The sequence below is a fragment of the Pseudorca crassidens genome, chromosome 6 (genome assembly GCF_039906515.1).
Source record: "Pseudorca crassidens isolate mPseCra1 chromosome 6, mPseCra1.hap1, whole genome shotgun sequence".
Lineage (NCBI taxonomy): Eukaryota > Metazoa > Chordata > Mammalia > Artiodactyla > Delphinidae > Pseudorca > Pseudorca crassidens.
Genome location: NC_090301.1, coordinates 5,134,846 through 5,154,716, shown reverse-complemented (window position 1 = coordinate 5,154,716; position 19,871 = coordinate 5,134,846). Strand labels below are relative to the sequence as shown.

Genomic DNA, 19,871 nt, shown 5'->3' with positions numbered 1-19,871 from the left:
GACCAGGAGAAGGAGAACAGGACAGACACATGGGAGGAGCAACTCCAGGGTGGGGACCAAACGTCCAGCGTAGGGACCACCACTGGTAACCTGATGTGAATAGACTTCATTGAAGGCAGGAAATGACTGTTACTCGGGATTTTTATGAAGCCTTGTTAGTCAAAAGTACTTCTGAAGCAGATATTAACCATTTCATCACTGTATAGGGAATATTGCCTTGCATTGGTTTCTATTAGAATACTAATACATGAATACAAAACTTCAGAGCAGAGCAATGTAGGAAGATTTTATGCCAAACAGAACACATATTGAAAGGCAAGTTATTGTTTTGAAAACCTGTTATACGTCATTGTTAATATTTTGGTGGAATTTCTGCTAAACATTTTTCTGTACGTCCTTTTTCATGAGATGTTTGAGATGGGATTCTGGAGTCTTACAGCCTAAGCATCTCCCATGTCGTGTCATAGCACAGCACATCCGTGTTCTGTGTACACTGTACCTGTCAAAGAATTAGGTGCAGGTTTGGGGGGAGCAGTGGGCTGCATTAGGCTTCAGTTTTCAATGTTAAGTGATTCTGCTTCTTCACTGCACCGATGCTGTTTGGCAACCCAGCAGCTCCGGTGGAGGCATCTGTGCTTCATCAGAACATGGCTGCGGTCCCTGCTGTCGCCATGGCAACACTCAGCCCTGCCTCCTCCACGCTTGGTCCTCCTGCTAATTATTTGAACCCAGGCCGGTGTGCTGCCCCAGCTTGCTGCCGGGCTTGCATAATGTATGAACCTGAGTGACAGCCCGCGCGCAGCCCGATCAAAACAAAGAGCCCGCCTCTGAGAGCCAGCAGATTGTGGAGACATGTTGTGAACACATTCCCCGGTAACTGCGCATCCTGTCATCAAACTCGTCTCTGGGCCGTCACGAAATATTTTGACAGGGCCCACCGTCTAGCTCCTTCTTATGCAAATGTGTTGGCAACGCCTGGATCCCAGGGCAACTCCCCAGGGGGAATCCGCAGAGGGGGCGCTGTCGATGTCATCAGGGTTCGTCGCTGAAAAGGCCCTGTTTTTGTTCTAATGTGTAAATAGCCAACTTGATTCTTTTTTTTAAATAAATAAATGTTTATTTATTTATTTTTGGCTGCGTCGGGTCTTCATTGCTGCGCGCGGGCTTTCTCTAGTTGTGGCGAGTGGGGGCTACTCTTCGTCGAGGTGCGCGGGCTTCTCACTGCGGTGGCTTCTCTTGTTGCGGAGAACGGGCTCTAGGCACGTGGGTTTAGTAGTTGTGGCACGTGGGCTTTAGAGCGCAGGCTCAGTAGTTGTGGTGCACGGGCTTCGATGCTCCACGGCACGTGGGATCTTCCCGGCCCAGGGCTCGAACCCGTGTCTTCTGCATTGGCAGGCGGATTCTTAACCACTGCGCCACCAGGGAAGTCCTAGCCAGCTTGATTCTGATGCTGTCAGATCCTGGAAGGCAATGAGAGGGTGTCCCCGGACACTTGGAAAGGGTGCTCTAGGAGGACTGAACTGAAAAAGCCGTGCATGGAGCCTGTGGTTGGCGCAGGGGAGGATGACGGATTGGCCACCTGTGACTGGCCAGGCTCGGGCAGTCGCCAGGGAGGTGCTGGGTAAGGAGGGTGGGGCAGGCTGCCCTGGCTGGCCGGGCACCGTTGATCGAGAGGGGCCTTGTGCCCAAGGACCAAACCATGTTGTACCTGCTGCGACTGGCCTGCCTTCCTGCCAGAGTTCCCTGGGCTCACGGACCACCCCTCCTAAAGGACTTTTCTTGCCCATTCTGCTTCTTCCCAGGGTGCACCCTAAGCCTTCCAGAGCCAGCTTCCATGGGCTGGACTTCCGTGTAAGAGGTTAGAGCCCCCGTGTGCCTTGAAAAAGGGGGGTAGTGATATCTATGCAACATGGTTGCCAGTGAAAATTCAATGAGGATGCATGGAAAAACGCTTAGAAAGAGCTGTGGCAGGTGGGAAATGCTAATTCCGTGCAGCTGGTCGTCGGTACGGGTCCTCATCTGGCTGCCCGGAATGAAGCCCCGTGCAGCCCCTCTCGCTGCTGGGGATGGCTGCCCCCTGAGATGCAGGTGGGGGCGTTATGTGGCAGCTTCTGGTTGCCCTCCTTACAAGGGTGGGTCCTTGTTTCCCCTTGCTCTCTGATCATCTCAAGGAGGAGGGATGACGGCCACGTTGGAATTGGAAGGGGTCCAGGTTTATGGGGCCCCCCAGCCTCACCTGGGACAGCCCACCTGGACACCTCATTAATATGCGAGGGGACTGCCCTTCTGTCTGATTTAAGCCGCTGTTATTGGGGTTTTCGGTCATATGTGGCCACGTGATCCTAATTAACGCACAAGGTGAGAATGTGTTGTCTGCGAGACCCGAGAGGTTACCTGCTCCAGCAATTCAGTGTCTCAAGGTGAATTAACAAGCGGTCTTTCCGACTTCAGCGCTCCCCTCCTGAGTAGAGGTCCCAGGAGACTGCCTGGCTGTGGCCGAGCCCCCACAGGCCGCTGCATGGCTGGGCGAATTGCCCTGTGCTCTCCTCCAGGGGCCCTTTGCTTCGCCATCTCCATGACGATTGCAGCCACGGCACAGGCTTTGGTGAGCTGAGATCCGAGATACACCTGGGGCTGTCCGGTGACCATCTGTTGATGGCTGAGTTCTACTGAGCCGCAATCAGCAGGCCTGCGCAGGTCCCGGCTGCGGACCGGAACCTCGGGATGCTTCTGTTTCTCCGGTTCCACCTGGCTTGTCCGGGGATCCAGGCTCTGTCTCTCCTGCCGTTTAGGTGGTCACGTGTCTGCTGCAAAACAGCGCCCACCGCTTTAATCACGAGGCACGATCGCCAGCTGTTGCCTGTTCATCTGCTCAGCCTTCCTGTTGGGGTGCCCGATGGCATGTCACTGGAGGTTTATAACGTGTGCTGTCGCTTTGATTTTCCTGTTTGGACAGGCATCACTGTTTTAGAGTAAGGTGCAGGAGTGTAGTTGCCGGAAAACACAGACAGCTGCGTTGGCAGACCTGCCTGGCCCTGACTCATGTGTAGGAGGGTGTTTCCTTAAAGGTCAGAAGCCCAGTGGGCAGTCTTACCCCTCCCTCTGGGTGGGTTTGGTGGGCTTCTGAGTGCTGCTTTGCTTGAGCCCCTCCCTCAAAAGCTGCAGCTGGGTGCCCCGCTTTTCTCCAGGCCTTGGATGGGGGACCCGTGCACAGGGGCTGAACACTACTGGGGCTGAGAAAAGCAGCTGTGGCTTTAAGACAAACGCTGGGGCTTTTCACTTGATTTTCCCACAGTTGTGTGTCTCTCTTGAATTTCTCCTTGGGGTCCTGGGAGGAACTTACGGTATGAGTTCGCACTGGTACATCGCTAGATGGAAGCTGTGCTTTTGAGAGCTCTGTGTGTAAACACGGTAGCGCTGATGTATGTTTACATTTCATCTGCACACCCTTAGGAGTCTTCCATGCAAGCAGCAACGGTGTCATTGTAATAATTACAGCCCCTGTGTGTGGCACTGTGTAAAACGGTGGAGAGCCCTGGCTTTGGAAGGTCCCCTCGGACGTCCCTCAGACAGGACTCATCCCACCAGAAGACGCTTGTTTACAGCTTCTCACGGTAACTGGAGCCGAGAAACTGTCCATCAGAAAGTTATTTCTTGGGTCAAAACCGAGTCGCTCAAGCCGTGAATTAAACCCGTCTCTAATCAGTTCCACCACTGGTGCTGTGGGCCAGCTGTGTGTCCAAGACACGGAGGACGGTTAAGGAAAGGCTGAGCCTTCCAGGGGCTTCGCGGAACCTTCTCTGCTGCGTTTGCAGTTGTCAGCATCCCAGTGCCAGCGAGGCTTCATCCTGTGTTTTTGTGGCTGTTTCTTCATCAGATTTCTCCCCGTTCTCACTTTAATTGTGCTGTTGAACCTGAGAACACTGGTTTTTATTTTGGTCAAAATAAAATCTTTTCAGAGTGTTGAGAAGAGCATTGAATTTTCAGAGGGAGGCTCTCTTTTGGCTCTTGGTTGGGGGCACCGTACCTTTCGTGGGATGAATGAGTGGATGGAGAAGTGGTCCCCTGTCCGCCCCATCCCCTCCCCTGAATCCCTCTGAAGTGTCGACACGGAGGCCGGCTGTATGTTGTCAGGTCTGCGTGGATTTTCTGGGACCTCAAGTCCAGGACCAGCTTCCCCTCAGAGAGTGTGAACGTTTCTTCCCCGATGAGGAATCTTGCACAGCCTTCTGCCCCGGGACCTGTGGTGTAAGCAGCAGGTGTCCTGAGTTTGAATGCTAACCCTATAGCCTGGCTGCATGGTGGTGGGTAAGGCCTCCAACCTTTCTGAGCCTCCGCTGCCCCCTCTGGAAATGGGAATGAGAAACCCACCCAAGGTCATATGGGGAAGGAGGTGAGCTCCGTATACCTATGCTGTGCTCACTGCCAGGCTCCGTGAGATGCAGGTGTTTCTTCCGTTTCCCCTTTTCTCTGGCGGATAGGTTTTGCCCTTCATCTTCCGGGCATATGAATATGCCCTTCATATACAGCTTACTCTGAAAGCTTGGTAGAGTCTCTAGGTGTGGAAAATGGATGAATTCTCTCACCCATCATTCAGAAATTTCCAGTTCCTGAGATTATTTTAAATGGTTTGGCAACAGTGGGTTCAGTCTCTGAGACACAAGAACACAGAAGCAGGGATGCGCTTTGCTTTCATTTTAGGAAGAATCAGTTAGACGAGTGACTTTTCTAGAGTCAGTGTCAGAGTTATCCGTGAGGCCTTTTCCAGAGCTTTCCCACTGCCCCCGCCAAAGCCACGCCCCAGGGAGCAGCATCCCAGGAGGTGTGGGGCGAACAGCATTGTCCTGTGTAGGACTGCTGTTCTCCTTTCAGTGCTTTGAAATCCCATCTTATCCAGAAAAGGGTTCTGGAGGATGCGGGTGACCCTGAATTTTCATCCAGCTCAGTTGTCCTTTTCTTCAAGCAAGTTCTTTGGGTCTTTTTACCTCGGGGCGCCTTTCCAGGGCTGTGGCCACGTGCAGAGAGACAGCAGGGCATCCTGTGCACTGTGCTTTTTGGGGGTGACTGTTCTAAAGAATAAACACACCCCTGCTGAGTTTCTATGGTTGCTGGACTCAGAGAAGGAACGTGAGGGTAAAGCTCTCCAATTTGGGGAATAGTCATGACTTTGCGAAGGGATGCAGGTGTCCAGCCCTCTGGGTCAGTGCTGGCGGTGGAAGAGGCCTTGTCCAGAACCAAGCCTTCCCCTTCCAGAGTCTGGAGTGCCCACCCCTAGATGGCCCATTCTCTGGGACCCTCCACACCAGCTTTCCCAGGACCCCACTGGCTTGGAGGTGAGTCAGCCTGACTGAATCCTTGTATCGCCACTTGTTAGGGGTTGAATTGTGTCCCCTCCAGAATCCATGTGTTGAAGTCCCAACCCCCCCATCGCCTCAGAATATGGTCTTATTTGGAAATGAGATCATTGCAGATGTAATTGGTAACGATGAGGTCATAGCGGGATAGGGTGGGTCCTAATCCAATATGCCTAGTGTCCTTCAAAAATTGGGGAATTGGGAGATAAGTGTGTATCATACCCTGGCAAGAGGAAGGCAGAGATCCACAAGCCAAGGAGTACCAGCGATGGCCAGCAGCCCCCAGACACAGGGGAGAGGCCTGGGTCAGCTTCTCCCTCACGGCCTCAGAAGAAACCTTCCCTGCGGATACTTTGTTGGACTTCTAGCCCCCAGGACTGTGCGACCATACATTGCTGTTGCCTGAGGCACCCAGCCTAATAGCTTCAACACAGCAGCCCTAGGAAATGAAAATACCACCAGCTCACTGTGTGATTCAGCACGTGGTGTGGGGCATTTGCTCTTGATCTTGGTGTCTTTATCTGTACAGTGAAGGTAAGACCTGCCTTGTAGGCTCGTAAGTTTCCCAGCATCTCACGGGATCTCAGACTGTAATTATCTTTGGGAGGAACGTGGCGACAGACGCTCCAGGCCAGAGACCAGTGTGTTTCAGCCCTTGCCAGACGGAAGAGGAAGTGCCCCGGATGGGCAGCCAGGATGCTGGTTGGTGTGTCACAGACCAGCTCCATGGCCTGGGTACCGACCCCCCGCCTCACTGGGCTACAGTGTCCTTGGCGGTAAAATAGGAAGTTAGACCTGATGATGATGTTTGGTCCCAAGATGTTATGACCGTGAAAGTTGAGCATGGCACTGTCACGGCTGCAGCTCTGGGAGTGGGAGCCCCTGGAGGCGCCATGTCTTAGTCTTACCCCTTGGGCTGCACGTGAGGGGTCCCATAACATTTGACTCAAAGAGTGAAGAAAGCTGGAGTGTGCTCCACGACAAAGTTGTGAACTTTGTGTCAAATTAAAGATAAGTTGTGTCAAGTTGTGTCAAATTAAAGATAAACATCAAAATGACGTGGGGAAATGTTATTACATTAAACCCTGTTACAAAATAGTAGGTTGAATGCTATCTCAGTTTTGTAAAACAAAAAAATATATATTTTTTTGATTAAAAAAAATCTATATAATATGCCCAGATAAATGACCAGAAAGAAAAACACCATGGTGTTAATGGCAGCTGTCTGTGAGTGGGGAGATTCCAAGTCATTGGCTTTGCTTTCCAGGATTGGGGGAGAATAAGGCTGTGATCATGTGTGTCCTGGAGAGAGAGATTGCCCTGGCTTCCCTGTCGCGCATGGGCCGGGAAAGCGGGGACTGGAAGAGGGGAGTCCAGTGGGGAAGCTGGTAGAATAAGGAGAGGGGTGGTGTGGACCTACGACAGGGACTCTCACCTTCGGCCGTACTGACGCCTTGAGCGGGGCCTGTCCTGTGCATTGTGGGATGGTCAGCAGCGTCCCTGGGCTCTCCACCCATTAGAGGCCAGTGGCCCCCCCTTTCCAGCTGTGACAACCAGAACCATCTCCAGACAGTCCTAAGCAGATGCTCCTTGTAGAGCAAACTGCCCCGCTGAGAACCGCTGGCCCAGAGATGGCGGTAGGGACGGAGGGAGGGGGGAGGTTCGGGAGAGATCCCAGAGGAGCCTGTACAGGACTGGATGCTTGACTGGATTTGGCAGAGGCAAGGCTGAGGGTGGGCGTGGGGCTTGGGGGCTTGGGTGGATCACGGTGGGTCTCAGTTTGGGGGAGGGACCGGGATGAGGTCCGTGGTGGCCGCGCCGTTGGTGCGTGTGAAGCTTCTGTGGGACAGTTGAGTGGGCCTGTAGGAAAGGCTGTAGGGCCAACGGCCCTCAGACTCTGATCTGAGCAGGAGACATCCATCTGAAGGTCATCCAGAGATGGAGAGCAGGCCACGGGGGCGGATGAACTCATCCAGGGTGACTGTGTGGCCTGGGAGAGAAGCCTGGGGAATCCCAGCGTTTCCAGGGTGGGCAGAAGAGGATGCTGAGAGGCGAGTTTATTTCTCCAGCCGGAGCCGTTGCTCAGCAGCTGCTGGGGGGTGAAGGGGAAGCTCAGGGCAGATGCAGAAACCTCAGGGATGACCCCGGGGGGGCGGGGCTTCCCCAGCATCCTCCCGCGGCCTTTACTGCGGGGCCGTCTGCTGTGTTTCTGGGCGCACAGGAGGTGCGTTTGTTTGCTGAAGGCTGACGGGGAGCTGTGGCTTGCTGCACCTTCGTCTGTCGAACCAGAAGCAGCGTGTTGCACCCCGTGTGTCTGTGCCGTCCATTTCTGCTTCTCAGAGCTGTGAAGAACACTTTAAGGGCCAGTGACACTGTTCTGGAACTTCCTTTTAGGATTATTTTTGAGGTTTTAAGGGACCCAGGAGTTGATAGTGTCGTCAGGAATAGACAGTTTCCCTTTGGGGAAATTGGCATCTTTCTAGTTGTGATTTTCCCGTCACAGGGTTCAGAGATGCAGAGTTGCTCAAAAAGACTTCCAGTTTTCCTTGATGTGAGGATCTCCACTGGGTTTTTGGTGTCCCCTTGGGAGGTGGTTGTCAGCGCCCAGGGCAGCCTAATGCACAGGCACTTAGCCTCTTCCCTCCTGCGGGGCACTCACAGCATCATTCATTGCAGAGATCATCCCCCGACCCGGAGGTGACTGGGTGTGGAGAGCCTTGTCAGTCAGGGACTGGATTCCCAGGTGGACAGAGACATAGTGCTCTGAGAGCCTAAGATGCTGTAACATTTCCTGCCTCTGTTTAAGATTCAAGCTGGCCCATCTCCCAAGATTCTGGCTGGTTTACCGTGCAGTTAAAAATGATCCCTAGTGGGCTTCCCTGGGGGCGCAGTGGTTGAGGGTCCTTCTGCCGATGCAGGGGACACGGGTTCGTGCCCCGGTCCGGGAAGATCCCACATGCCGCGGAACGGCTGGGCCCGTGAGCCATGGCCGCTGAGCCTGCGCGTCCGGAGCCTGTGCTCCGCAACGGGAGAGGCCACAACAGTGAGAGGCCCACGTGCCGCAAAAAAAACCCCAAAGATCCCTAGTGGCCATTTTGGCCCCAGGCCAGGAGGGAAGGTGCTGTCCCTTCCCCCAAGAGATCAAGGGTCAAGAGAGGCCAGCCTGACACAGGGCAGAAGCATTATCTTCCAGAAAAGGAATGAACTGTGCATCACCTCCCAAATCACATGCTCCCATCTCAGGACTCAGAAGCAAAGAAATCCTAAAACCCCAAAGAACCATTTCCCCCACTGGTAGACAGACAGGCTCAGCTTAATGAGAGACCAGTGCAGAGCTGCATTTCCTTGGTTGTTTCCTGACACTTCTGGTCCATAAACAGCTAAGGTCTGTAATTAAACTGTCTGATTGGGAATGCATGCAGCAGAAGCCATGAGTGGGACAGGCCAGCATCTTTAACTCATTTGTATGTTCTCTTACCTGCCACCATTTTTACTCCCCTGTCATCTTTTAAGAATGTCTTGGGGGCAAATTCTAAAGAACAGTGGCGGCCAAACCCTTTGAACGGCACCTTGGGAAGCCTGCCTGACAGGGCAGGGAGGCACGTTTGTTCTTTCCCCTTGAAGGAGAGCTGTCAGATGTTTGGTGGACTGGAAAAGATGGGAGAGAAGAGTCCTGATCTGTTGAGCTGGATTGAGGTGGGTTAGGAATAGGCTGTACTTCTGAGTGTTTTCTTGCCCCAGAACGATGTGTCCACCTCGACCTTTTTGTAATGACCAGCCTGACGCCTGAGCTGACGATGGATGCCCCCAGAAAAAATCAGGTTATGACTGGAGGGTGTTTCCCATCAATCACGCAAACTGTGTCCTTGCTCACCAGCCAGTTACACACGTGCAGGCCTACACCATCCCAGAAACAATGTGTAATGGGAGTTTTGAACTTTAAAAAAAACCTCTTTAATCTTACAGATACAGTTCAGGCAAATACAACTCTACAGAAATATGTGAATGTCCCCAGAATGTGGAATTCTTTTTTTTTTAAATAGGTCTTGGTTGTGTTTTAGGGAAACTTGTAATTAGAAAAGAAATGCCTTTTGTGTTGCGTGCACGTCAAAGGCCTGCCCGTGCATTCCAGGGCTGCGATTCAAGCAGCACTTTGGTAAACGTCAAGGAGCTGGAGCCGCAGAGCCGGTCGCACCCTGTTCCTCTGGGCGCCGTGGGTTCCTTTCTTGCCCACGTGGCTGCCGGCTGGTCCTGCTCAAAACCTGCTACTCCGTCTCCGTCCGGAGTGTTGCTTCTGTCCCCCGACTTTCAGTGACATTGTCCTCTAAATGGAAAGGACACGCGAGCGATGTTACTGCTGTGTGGTGTTACTGCGCGGTGGGAGATGATCATTAAAGAACGATTGCCCCAGTCTGGTTTCACCAACCCGACAGATGCCCTGCGTTCGTTTTCCCACGTCCTCCTCCAGCCTTGGTCTTCTGTGTGCAGAGATGACCTTAGGGTGACGCTGCGGAGAAGTGGTCACCGGCTCTTCTACAGCACTGCTCGGCCTTGACCCTTACCCTTTCGACAGTGGCACAGGGCTCTCTCAAACATGCCTTCCTCTGTCTGTCTGTGTATCTGTTTGTGTTGATCCCTTTTCGGTGACCATTAGGTTGTTCTCTATTGATCAGCCATTTCTTCCGTCATCTCCTTGCACCCTGAGTCTCTGCTCAGCCTGAAGGCCCCGCGTAGCTTCCTGGGGCTCAGGTGACACATGGCCCTGTGGTTTTCCGATAATTCCCAGGGGTCGTCCCAAAGTGTCCCCATCCTCAGTTTGTGTGCCCCTCCCCCGCTCAGCTCAGCCTTCCTCCTACCAGGGGTTCCTCTCCTAAGTCCCACTGGCTCGTTGCATGTACGATGGGACTGATGCTCAAGTGTGCATTTCTTTCGTCACTGAGGTCTGGGGCGTTTAACGGGGAGCATTTCCAAAGAAACGTGAGGCTGGAGTCTTCGCACACTCCCCCACCCCCCAACCTTCCTGGGCCCTCCGGGCTATGGCCGCAGGCAGTGATGGCCTGGGTCAGAGGTGGCAAGGGGCCTTCTGCAGTTCTCTGCAGGGACGGTCCCCGCAGGCCCTCTCCCCGCTCCCTCCCTGTGTCCTAACAGCTGTCAGCAGAGACGTCCACAGGGCCCAGCTGTCCAAAGACAGACCCACCCGCGAAGGCAGTATGCTGGGAGGTGAAGGGCCTCTGGCCACAGGCTCCTTTGGGCTCAGGAAGTCACCTGGCAGCAGAAGGCTCTGTTCACGAGGAAGTGCAGACTCATTCTCGCTTTTAGATGGAGAAAAAGTGACTTGGGATCAGTTTTCGCAGCAGATTGCCTCAGGAGGATTGGGAAAGACACAGAGTTGGACTGTACCGTAGCAACAACCATCTTCTCCTGCTGCCGCCCTGCTGGGGAAGGGGAGGCCGGTGAATACGTGCTTTCTTGGAAGGGCTTTCCCCTTTCATGACCTTTAACGTTTCTTTTAATTGTGTTTGTCGGGGGGGAGTGATCGTAGTGAACGGGGGAATGGAAGGAACTGGAAACCCTCTCTGTGTGACACAGATGGATGTCTCCTTGTTCAGCGTTGCCCAGTAAGACCCACAGCATCTCCGCTGGGGAGCCCTTAGCAATTTACCTTATCCATCTGCAGGACCCTGGAGATCGGATTATCTTGCGTATTGGTCTGAGCACAATTCTCCTTCCTTTTCTTTGGATAGGAAGCCAGCAATTGACAAGTTCACTGTTGAAACATAACTCAGAAATAGACTTTGTCAAGAACGGCTTGTCCCCCGCCCCCCCAGTCATGCTGTCTCTATGGGGTCCCCAGTATCTGAGCCAGCACGTGCATTTGGGTCTTCCACATCCTGGGATCTTTCTCGGAGAGAAACAGATGATCTAATCAAAGGAAGCAGGTGACAGAGCCCCTTGTCTGGTGCCCCCGTGGTGGAGGAGGCCTGGGACCAGCGGGACGGGGGCTCCCCGAGCCACAAAGCGGGGTGCCAGATTTCAGGGCAGCCTTCCCATTCTGGAGACGGGCGGCTTTCTGACCATGCAGAGTCAGCCCTGCAGACGTCTTGGGATTCTCCGCGTTGCTTCCGCTGCAGGTGGTCGAGAAGCCCTGGATGACCTCCTTGGAAGCGGGATGGGAGGCTGGGAAAAGGAAGTCTGGAAGAGCAGTCAGATTTCTTCCCCATTAGATAATCTGGAGGGGGAACTGGAGGGGAGCAGAGCCCGTTGCTGTCACATGGCGTGTTCACCGTGTGTGTGTGTGTGTGTGTGTGTGTGTGTGTGTGTCCCCGTCCCTGGGGACTTCCTGGGAGCGTTCTTGTTGATGTTTCTCTCTTGTACTCGCTGGTGCTCACACAGGCGTTTCCAGGGAGTTGACCACAGGGGAGGCCCCCCTTTTTTTATTTTGGCTGTGTTGGGTCTTCATTGCTGCGCGCGGGCTTTCTCTAGTTGCGGCGAGCGGGGGCTACTCATCGTTGTGGTGCGCGGGCTCCTCACTGTGGTGGCTTCTCTTGTTGCGGAGCACGGGCTCTAGGCACGTGGGCTTCAGTAGTTGTGGCACGCGGGCTCAGTAGTTGTGGCTCGCAGGCTCTAGGCACACAGGCTGCAGTAGTTGTGGCACGCGGGCTCAGTAGTTGTGGCTCGCGGGCTCTAGAGTGCAGGCTCAGTATTTGTAGCGCATGGGCTTAGTTGCTCCGCGGCATGTGGGATCTTTCCGGACCAGGGATCTAACCTGTGTCCCCTGCATTGGCAGGCGGATTCTTAACCACTGCGCCACCAGGGAAGTCTGAGGCCCCGTTTATCTGAGAGTAGCTCGTCCTCATTCTCTGCCCTGGGATAAACAGTTCACTTGCAGACTCTTAATCCCCTGGGCGGGAGATCAACAATAGCCTCTCCATGTGGAGGGAATCATTCAAACGTCCACATCGAATAAGCACGAGGCAAAGCGGAGTCAGGCACTCAGACCAGGAGACAATCTCTGAGAAGCTGGCTAAACAGGCTCTGGGATTTGAGACGTGACCGAAATACAGCACAGTGGACTGTGGCCGTGAGGCCCGCTGGCTGGAGTCCTGTCCCCTGGTAGGCCGTGAGCTCTGGTTGGAGAGAGCCCAGCGCTTGATGTCCTGACTTATACACAGAAATAGTTCTGGTAGTGCAGCAGCTTTGCTCTCTTTTAAGAATGGCTTTCGTAGAACACATTTAAGTGTAAAGGGGGCAACACCATCCAGATAGGGGGCTCCTGATCTTACAGCTGTGTGCTGCCCTAGGACAAGAAGGTAGCATTAAAGCAGAAAAATAATTAACCGTACATAAAAGAAAAGGTGGGCTGGAGTTGCTCACGAAGATAGATGTAGCCAGCGTGAAGGAGGTCAGGGGAGCAAGGTCATCCTCGTTCTGGAAAGTCGACTGGGGGGTCTGTGTACTGACAGTGAGGAGTGCCCAGTGACACAGAGGGTGGCTTTCTGTTTGCTTTTTAAGATGCTAGTTAAATGTTTGGTCACAACTGCATGCAGATGAGTTTATCATCTTGACAACTGATCACGGGTCTACGCTTATCGTATTTCAGTGATTTGCTGAGCAGGAGGGAGAAAAATGTTTACCTGAGGGCACCTGAGTAACCTGAATATTTCAGATCAGAGGTCTGTGAACTTTATCGAGGTTTTCAGTTGAGGAATCACTTGTAGTGGCCTACGAGAGGAATTCTGATGTTAACATGGTAGAATTTGGGCGAGGGAAAGATTGGGAGTTTGGGATTAGCAGATGCAAACTATTATATATAGAATAGATAAAAACAAGGACCTACTGTATAGCACAGGGAACTATATTCAATATCCTGTGATAAACCATAATGGAAAAGAATATTAACAAGGAATGTGTATATATGTATAACTGAATCACTTTACTGTACAGCAGAAATTAACACAACACTGTAAATAAACTCTACTTCAATAAAGTTTTTAAAAAATGGTAGAATTTGAGGTCTGGAATGAACTTCCGTGAACGTTTTAGTCTCATCATCACTTTATGGTCCAGGCTCATGGCTGACCAGTTCATGGGGGCCCAGGTGGGACCTGGTGGTTCCCCCTCCTTGTCTGCATCATGGACCACACAGCCACCGCTTCCCCATCAGTCTGGATTAGAGCACATGGTTGCCATTCAGAAAAATTAAATCCTTTAGTTAATACAGCCTCCCCACCCCCAAACACAACCATACACGAAGGTCGAGAGTACTGGGGTGACTGAGATTAGCACAAGTGCCTTCTTCTCTTGACCCTCACCCTCCTCTGTTCTTAGAAAGCCCAGCACGATTGTGGGCCAGTGTTGAGAAGCTTTGGCCGTGGGTGTGTCCATCCGGTGGGCACGGTGCCACTCCTATCTCTTCTTTCTGTCTTCCCCCAACTGCTTGGTTGCCCCCAGCCTCCTGCCCCTCTGCTTCCTGTGCCCCCCAGGGCAGTGAGCTTTGGTTTCTTTTTTGACCTTCAGCCCTTAGGTTAAGGGTGGGTCATGAAATTGTGACGACGCAGTGGCCCTGCATCTGGGCCTCTGATGGGCCACGGACGGGCCAGCTCCATCCCACTTCATATGGAGAACTGTGTAATGAGAACCCTTGAGGAGTCTGCAGGCGACAATGTCAAACTTGTCTCAGTTAAAGTGCCTGAAGTCGGAGGTTCCACGAGGCCAGCAGCAAGGGTACTTCGCCTGAGTGGTTATCTCCCTGGAGAGAGGGTTTCCATGTCCGTGGTGAATCCAGCCACAGCCTGAAAAACGGTTCCTCCTCTTCAGGGTGATGCCATCTTGTAGTTGCTGTTGCCATAAAGTTAAAGCCATACGAAGACAGGAGCAGAGGCCACCGCAGAACCGCAGCTGTGGGGCTCGGTTCCCAGGATGTGAGAAGCAGGGCACCCCTCCCGCACCCCACGCTAGAGCCATAGTGGGGAAGGATGGGTTGGTCCCGGCAGCTCCCTGCAGAACACCCTCCGCCCCTCCTACTGTTTCTCCATCTCTTAAATCAGGACCAAGCGTTTTGGAATCAGGCTGAACTGGGTTCAGATTTCTGCGCCTTCCCTTCCTGCACACTGCTTGCTGTGTGACTGAGTGATTCCCCTCCAAGTCTCTAGCCCTTTATTTAGAAAAAGGAGAGAGGTAATGGTGTCCACCTCCAGAAGTTGATGGGGGCAGTGATCAGATCTAAAATGCGCATGCCCATGTGTCCGTGGTGCTTTGAGCACCTGCACATTAACTTTCATCAGGATTATCGTTGGTCCAACTGTGGTCACCCTGCTGATGCCATCAGTACAGTGGCGCCTCTGATTGCATCTTGGAGGACTCAGAATGGTGTGACTTCGTGAGGGTCCCAAAGGAGGGTGGTTAGACATTTCCAGAAAGCTTATTTAAAAACCGTTGACATGTACCGGAATTTAGTTGTGTTGCTGTTTAGGGATGGGCAGGGGGCTCCCTGGAGGAGGCGGGCCCCAGGAGGGAGGTGGGTGTGGTCACTGGGCAGAGAGCTCCAGGACCCAGAGGACTTTGTGGGGCGGAGGGGAAGGGCAGTTTCCTCTAAAATAGGGAGTGAGGCTACAGGAGACGTTTATTTTCCTATTACAGAATAAGTCCTAGAGACATTTTGGGTGCAGTTCTGCCTCTACTTCCAGGAGATTTTTAATTTTTCCATTATTCCATCATTGACTTTGTCATGCTTTAAAAGCCTTTCACACTTGTTATATGTCTTTTAAAAATGTGTGACTTTAATGATCCTTCAATGCCGTACCATTCTTTCAGAATTCAGGGGAAATAAGAAAGGGTGGGGAAATAGAACATCTGGTGTTTTACTAAATCAGTCGTTTTAAGACATTTGCTAAAGTGTTTATCTAAAATGGGCTGTTACATCAGAAATGTCAGAAAGGACATCAGCCCTCTGTGTCCTGGAGCAGTGCTTTGCACATTTGAATAGAGATGCTTAAGAAGCAATCTTCTTGAGACAGATTCCCGGGCCCCACCCCCAGAGATTCTGATTTAGAAGGTCTCGGGTGAGGCCTGAGAGTCTGCATTTCTAACACTCATGCCACATTCTCTGTCGATGCTGCTGGTCCGGGGACCACACGCCAAGCAGGGAGCATTGGATTTTAAAGGGCGCGATGGCGTATGCAGTGTATCAGGTGTCACTATCTTAAGGGTCTGGGCTGTGCCTGGGTGTCATGAGGTTGATGGAGATGAAATCAGTTAGAAGCACTTCAGCTCTTCACTTAGATCGGGAGCTGGCTTCTCTTATCATTTACGCTGGAGTGCCTTTTACATCAAAGTAGTGGCTTTTTAATTTCTAGCTCGAGTTAACATGTGGAGTTGCCGAGGCAACAGAATTCAGTAAATCAAACTCCATGACCATGTTGGTGGACAGTCAGAAAAATGTGTTTGTTTTTTGTTTTGTTTTGTTTTGTTTTTGCGGTACGCGGGCCTCTCACTGCTGTGGCCTCTCCCGTTGTGGAGCACAGGCTCCGGACGCGCAGGCTCAGCGGCCATGGCTCACGGGCCCAGCCGCTCCGCGGCATGTGGGATCTTCCCGGACCGGGGCATGAACCCGTGTCCCCTGCATCGGCAGACGGACTCTCAACCACTGCACCACCAGGGAAGCCCAGAAAAATGTGTTTTTGATTGGAGAGTGAGCTTTGGATGGAAAAGATGAAAGTAAGCATTGATCAGACCTAGGAGGAGTGAAGGGAGTGTGAGGGAGCCCCTTGCTGCTCTGGGGGCTGGGTGGGTTTATTCTTTCACTCCCCTCCCCCACTCCCTCCATCCGTTATTGTTAGTTGTTCTCCATGGCAGTTCTAGGCACTGGGGACACAGCAGAGAAGAAAGGACATAAAACTGGACACTTGTGCTGCGGCTTGCGTAACTTCTGAGGTCCGGGGGATTCTTGTAAATGAGATTACCCTCCCCCTCCCACCCTGCTGTTCTGAAGAACACCTGGCAAATAGGGCACAGAAAATTCAACGTGAAAAAAGTACCCATTTTCAGAGTAGAAAACAAAAATGTGGTTTCTGCAAATTACAGACCTGTGAGTTTAGCTTTCAACTGCGGCTAAAAGTCTAGAAAGACTTATCAAGGAACGTTTTGTGGGAAGAGCTAGCATGCTCCTCAGAAGAACCCCAGCCTCTGTGACTGTTGGCAGCCTTAATTAAGAGCAGCCAATATAGAGACAAGATGGACTGCCGCTCTGTGGGCAGTGCCAACCGGGAGGGAGATCTGGTACCATCGAGAAAACTATGCTCTGATGTCTGCATAGCAGTATTCTTGAAAATCTTTTTTGATGTCCTCTGATCTCCATTTTGACACGTTACGGAAAACATACTTGCGCTGAATGTTACAGACAAGTGGCTGTTCCTGATGTTTAAAGAGCTCATACTAATGAACATGAAGATCCCGTAGGTAAATGAACGAGATCCAGTTACGCTGAGATGCCGTCGTTTGAGCAAACAAGCGAAGATTAAAACCAGCGGTGACAGTGGCACAGAGGTATCCATTCCTGTGGCTGTGTTGTGGGGATGGGCTGGACGGCGGCCCACTGTCAGGTGGGTAGGGAGAGGGCAACACTGAGGCCCCCAAATAATGACGGGGCGGTCGAAATAATTTACCCTTTCTAGAAAGCAGTTTGGAAATGTGAATGGATAAATGGTTTGCACACTTTGACCCAGGAATTACGCTTCTAGGAATCTAAGCTAAAGAAATTAAAGAGATTTTCACAACAATTGATGGAGTAATATGTATTTCTACCCTGTCGTGTTCCAAAAAGGATATAAGGTAGCCTACAGTGATGGGAGGGGCAAGGCACGTGCCGTCGATGAAAATGTCTTCTCTTGATGCAAATTAGCCTTACATCACACAAAGTGTCTTCTAGTAGGAAATGCTTAGGGTTTGGGGCACCTTTCTGGTTTTTGAGCTCAGCTTTGTAATGGTTATTTAACCGAGGGAGAAATACAGGATGACGCCAACCGTGGATCATACCAGGAGGGTCGGCCTGCGTTCATTTGAAGACACACATGGACTGGGCAGGAGACCAGCTGACAGCCTTTCCGAAGGCATAGGGAGGGATGCCGCAAGTGTGTCCCTCTGGAGCAGGCGACCTGACCCCGGGTGGCTGGGCCTGGCTTCCAGGTTTATCGGGGGACCCCACCGAGGCCACCTGGTCGCGCTCCAGCCTCTGTCCACCACCCACTGAGGTTCTGCCCACCCACCTGCTGGGTTCCTACGTCTTGAGACTCTTCTCCTACCCTCTCCGCGTTGGTTCACTCACCCTTGAGGAACTGCCCTAAGCAAATTCCCTGGTCACATGTCTGTGGGGTGACGACATTGATTACACCTTAAGGGGACAGCTGGAGGAGGGCTGTGCATGTGAACACAGGAGATTTCAAAACTTTATTGCACAGACATTGCTGAAACCTTGGGGAAGAGGGCTCAGCGCTGGAGATAAACAAAAGTGTGAAAGATAGCAATACCTGTGCTTCCAGTGATCAGCAAGGGTGGGAAGGCAGCACAGCACCTGGAAGGAAAAGGGCCTGGCTTTGTAGTCAGCTGACCTCTCCAGGAATCCCTTAACTGTCATCCCTCCTTAGCTGTCTGGCCTGGGGCAAGTCCTTGACCTCCCAAAGCCTGTTTCCTCCTCTTGAAGGGAGGAAATGGTACCCAGCCATTGTGCGGGGGGCCCCCTCTTGCTTTGCTACATACAGAATAGGGGCGTAGGTTCACTGCTCTCTTCTGCCTGATTTGTCCCAACTTTGTTTATTATCGGATGGATTAAGTAGTAAAGGGGAAACATTCAGGATTTAAAGGTGGTCGGCTTGAGGAGAGAGATGTGAAGATGGGTTTTAAAGTCATTGTCTCGCTGAGAGCATAAACAAAATTATTGAAAGCCAGCCTCAGCCCAAGTTTAAACATTAAAAATAGCCTTTCTTATGAAAAGCAATACATGTCAAGTTTAGAAAATACAGATAAAGAACCAGAAGAAACATCTTACCGGTACTGAGAGGAGATTATAATCAGTGTCCTCCAGCTGCTTATTTCAGTCTGGCCTGCGAGGAGGTGCTAAAAGGCAGCGGAGGGATTTTCTTCATAACTGTGTATTTCATGTAACGCGGGCGCTTTTTTTCCTGGCCTCTTTGTAGCCGGGGGAATGGTTGTCAGCAACCTCCATTCATTCTTCTTTGCCCAATAATGTGTTCATTGCGGTGGTATTTCCTGGACAGCTGGGACTGCTTAACTATGTAACAACAATAGCAAGATGAAGGAAACAGACTTTCCAATTGAATATTTTGATATATGACAGATTGAAAAAGGGCACAATATTCTGCATCACGGATACTGCTGATTGAATGATGACCAGAGAAAATCTAATGGGCACGGCATCACTGTCCGAAGGTAGAGACCAGAGTAAAGCGTGGTTCACCCAGTCCAAGGTCATCCACAGACGTCCGCATATGGGTTTAGTGGAGATGAAGTGATCCCAGGACAGTGACACATTTCAAGTGACAGGAACTATATATTGGTGGTCAGTGGTCCCCTTTGGCCAGTCCTAAAGTTGACGTGCTCCAGTCCTAACCCGCAGGACTTTTTAGACTGTCTCTTCTCGTCCCACGTGACAGCGCTTGACGATAATTTCATCTGAAAAGGCTCCATCATGGGTCTCTGCTTTATTTTCATGAAGGCAGATCGTCTCAAGAAAATGAGAATAAGAATATCCAACGTATTCTATCAGATTCTCTGAGTTGCTTCTCATGGCTCTATCTGGACCAAATTTAAACATTATAAGGAGTAAGCAGTGCAGTTTTCGGTCTTTATGTTGTGTCTTTGTCACTATGATTTGCATTCATATAGGAGACCCAGCAAACTTCGAAAGAAAATGACTTTCTGATTGAATCATATATTTTCAAACAAAGCTCTTTCATGAATAAGGAATATTAATTACTGTACCCAGAGGGATCCGCAGGTTGTTTTTGTTTGTTTGTTTGTTTCCTGAGTTGCGTGATAACAGAAACCTTTGTGCATTCCACCCAAGGTCAGCATAGATTTAAAGGCAGACATACATATGCTTGGAAAATTAATTCATGCTGGAATTGAGGACATGGAATTAATTAGGCGTCCAGAAGCCTCCCAGGCTCACCTCACTTTCCTCTTGATCGTCATCCCTTTATTTCACCAGTGTTACACTCCCTGCCCTCGACCTCCAGAGTGAAAGCCGATGGAGAGAGCAGACCCTGCTGAGTGCTTTTATCTGACCAACTAATAACAAGGTGTTTCTCAAGCCAGGCTGTGTGTGAGCCGCACCCTGAGTGGAGCAGTTACCTTGGAGAGAAGCAGGTGGCTCCCCTGTTGCTCTGTGGGTCGCCTTGGAGCAGAATCCCTTACTTCGTGGGAAGTAATCTAACTTAACCATATATATATTTTTTTTCCAGAAAGTATGATTTATTCATGTTTAAATTTGTTCAGTGGAGA

The 19,871-nt window shown here is 51.4% G+C and overlaps 1 protein-coding gene and 1 long non-coding RNA gene across 8 annotated transcripts in view; one reads left to right on the top strand and one right to left on the bottom strand.

Annotated features, from left to right (window-relative positions):
• Positions 1–19,871, top strand: part of AGAP1 (ArfGAP with GTPase domain, ankyrin repeat and PH domain 1) — a 559,516-nt gene that overhangs the window by 116,696 nt on the left and 422,949 nt on the right. The gene's annotated exons all lie outside the window — the stretch shown is intronic.
• LOC137226069 (uncharacterized) lies at positions 11,355–18,696 on the bottom strand. Its single transcript, XR_010944162.1, has 3 exons — positions 18,397–18,696; positions 17,879–17,922; positions 11,355–13,076 (listed from the first exon to the last, which is right to left on the bottom strand). It is a non-coding gene; the product is annotated as an uncharacterized lncRNA (long non-coding RNA).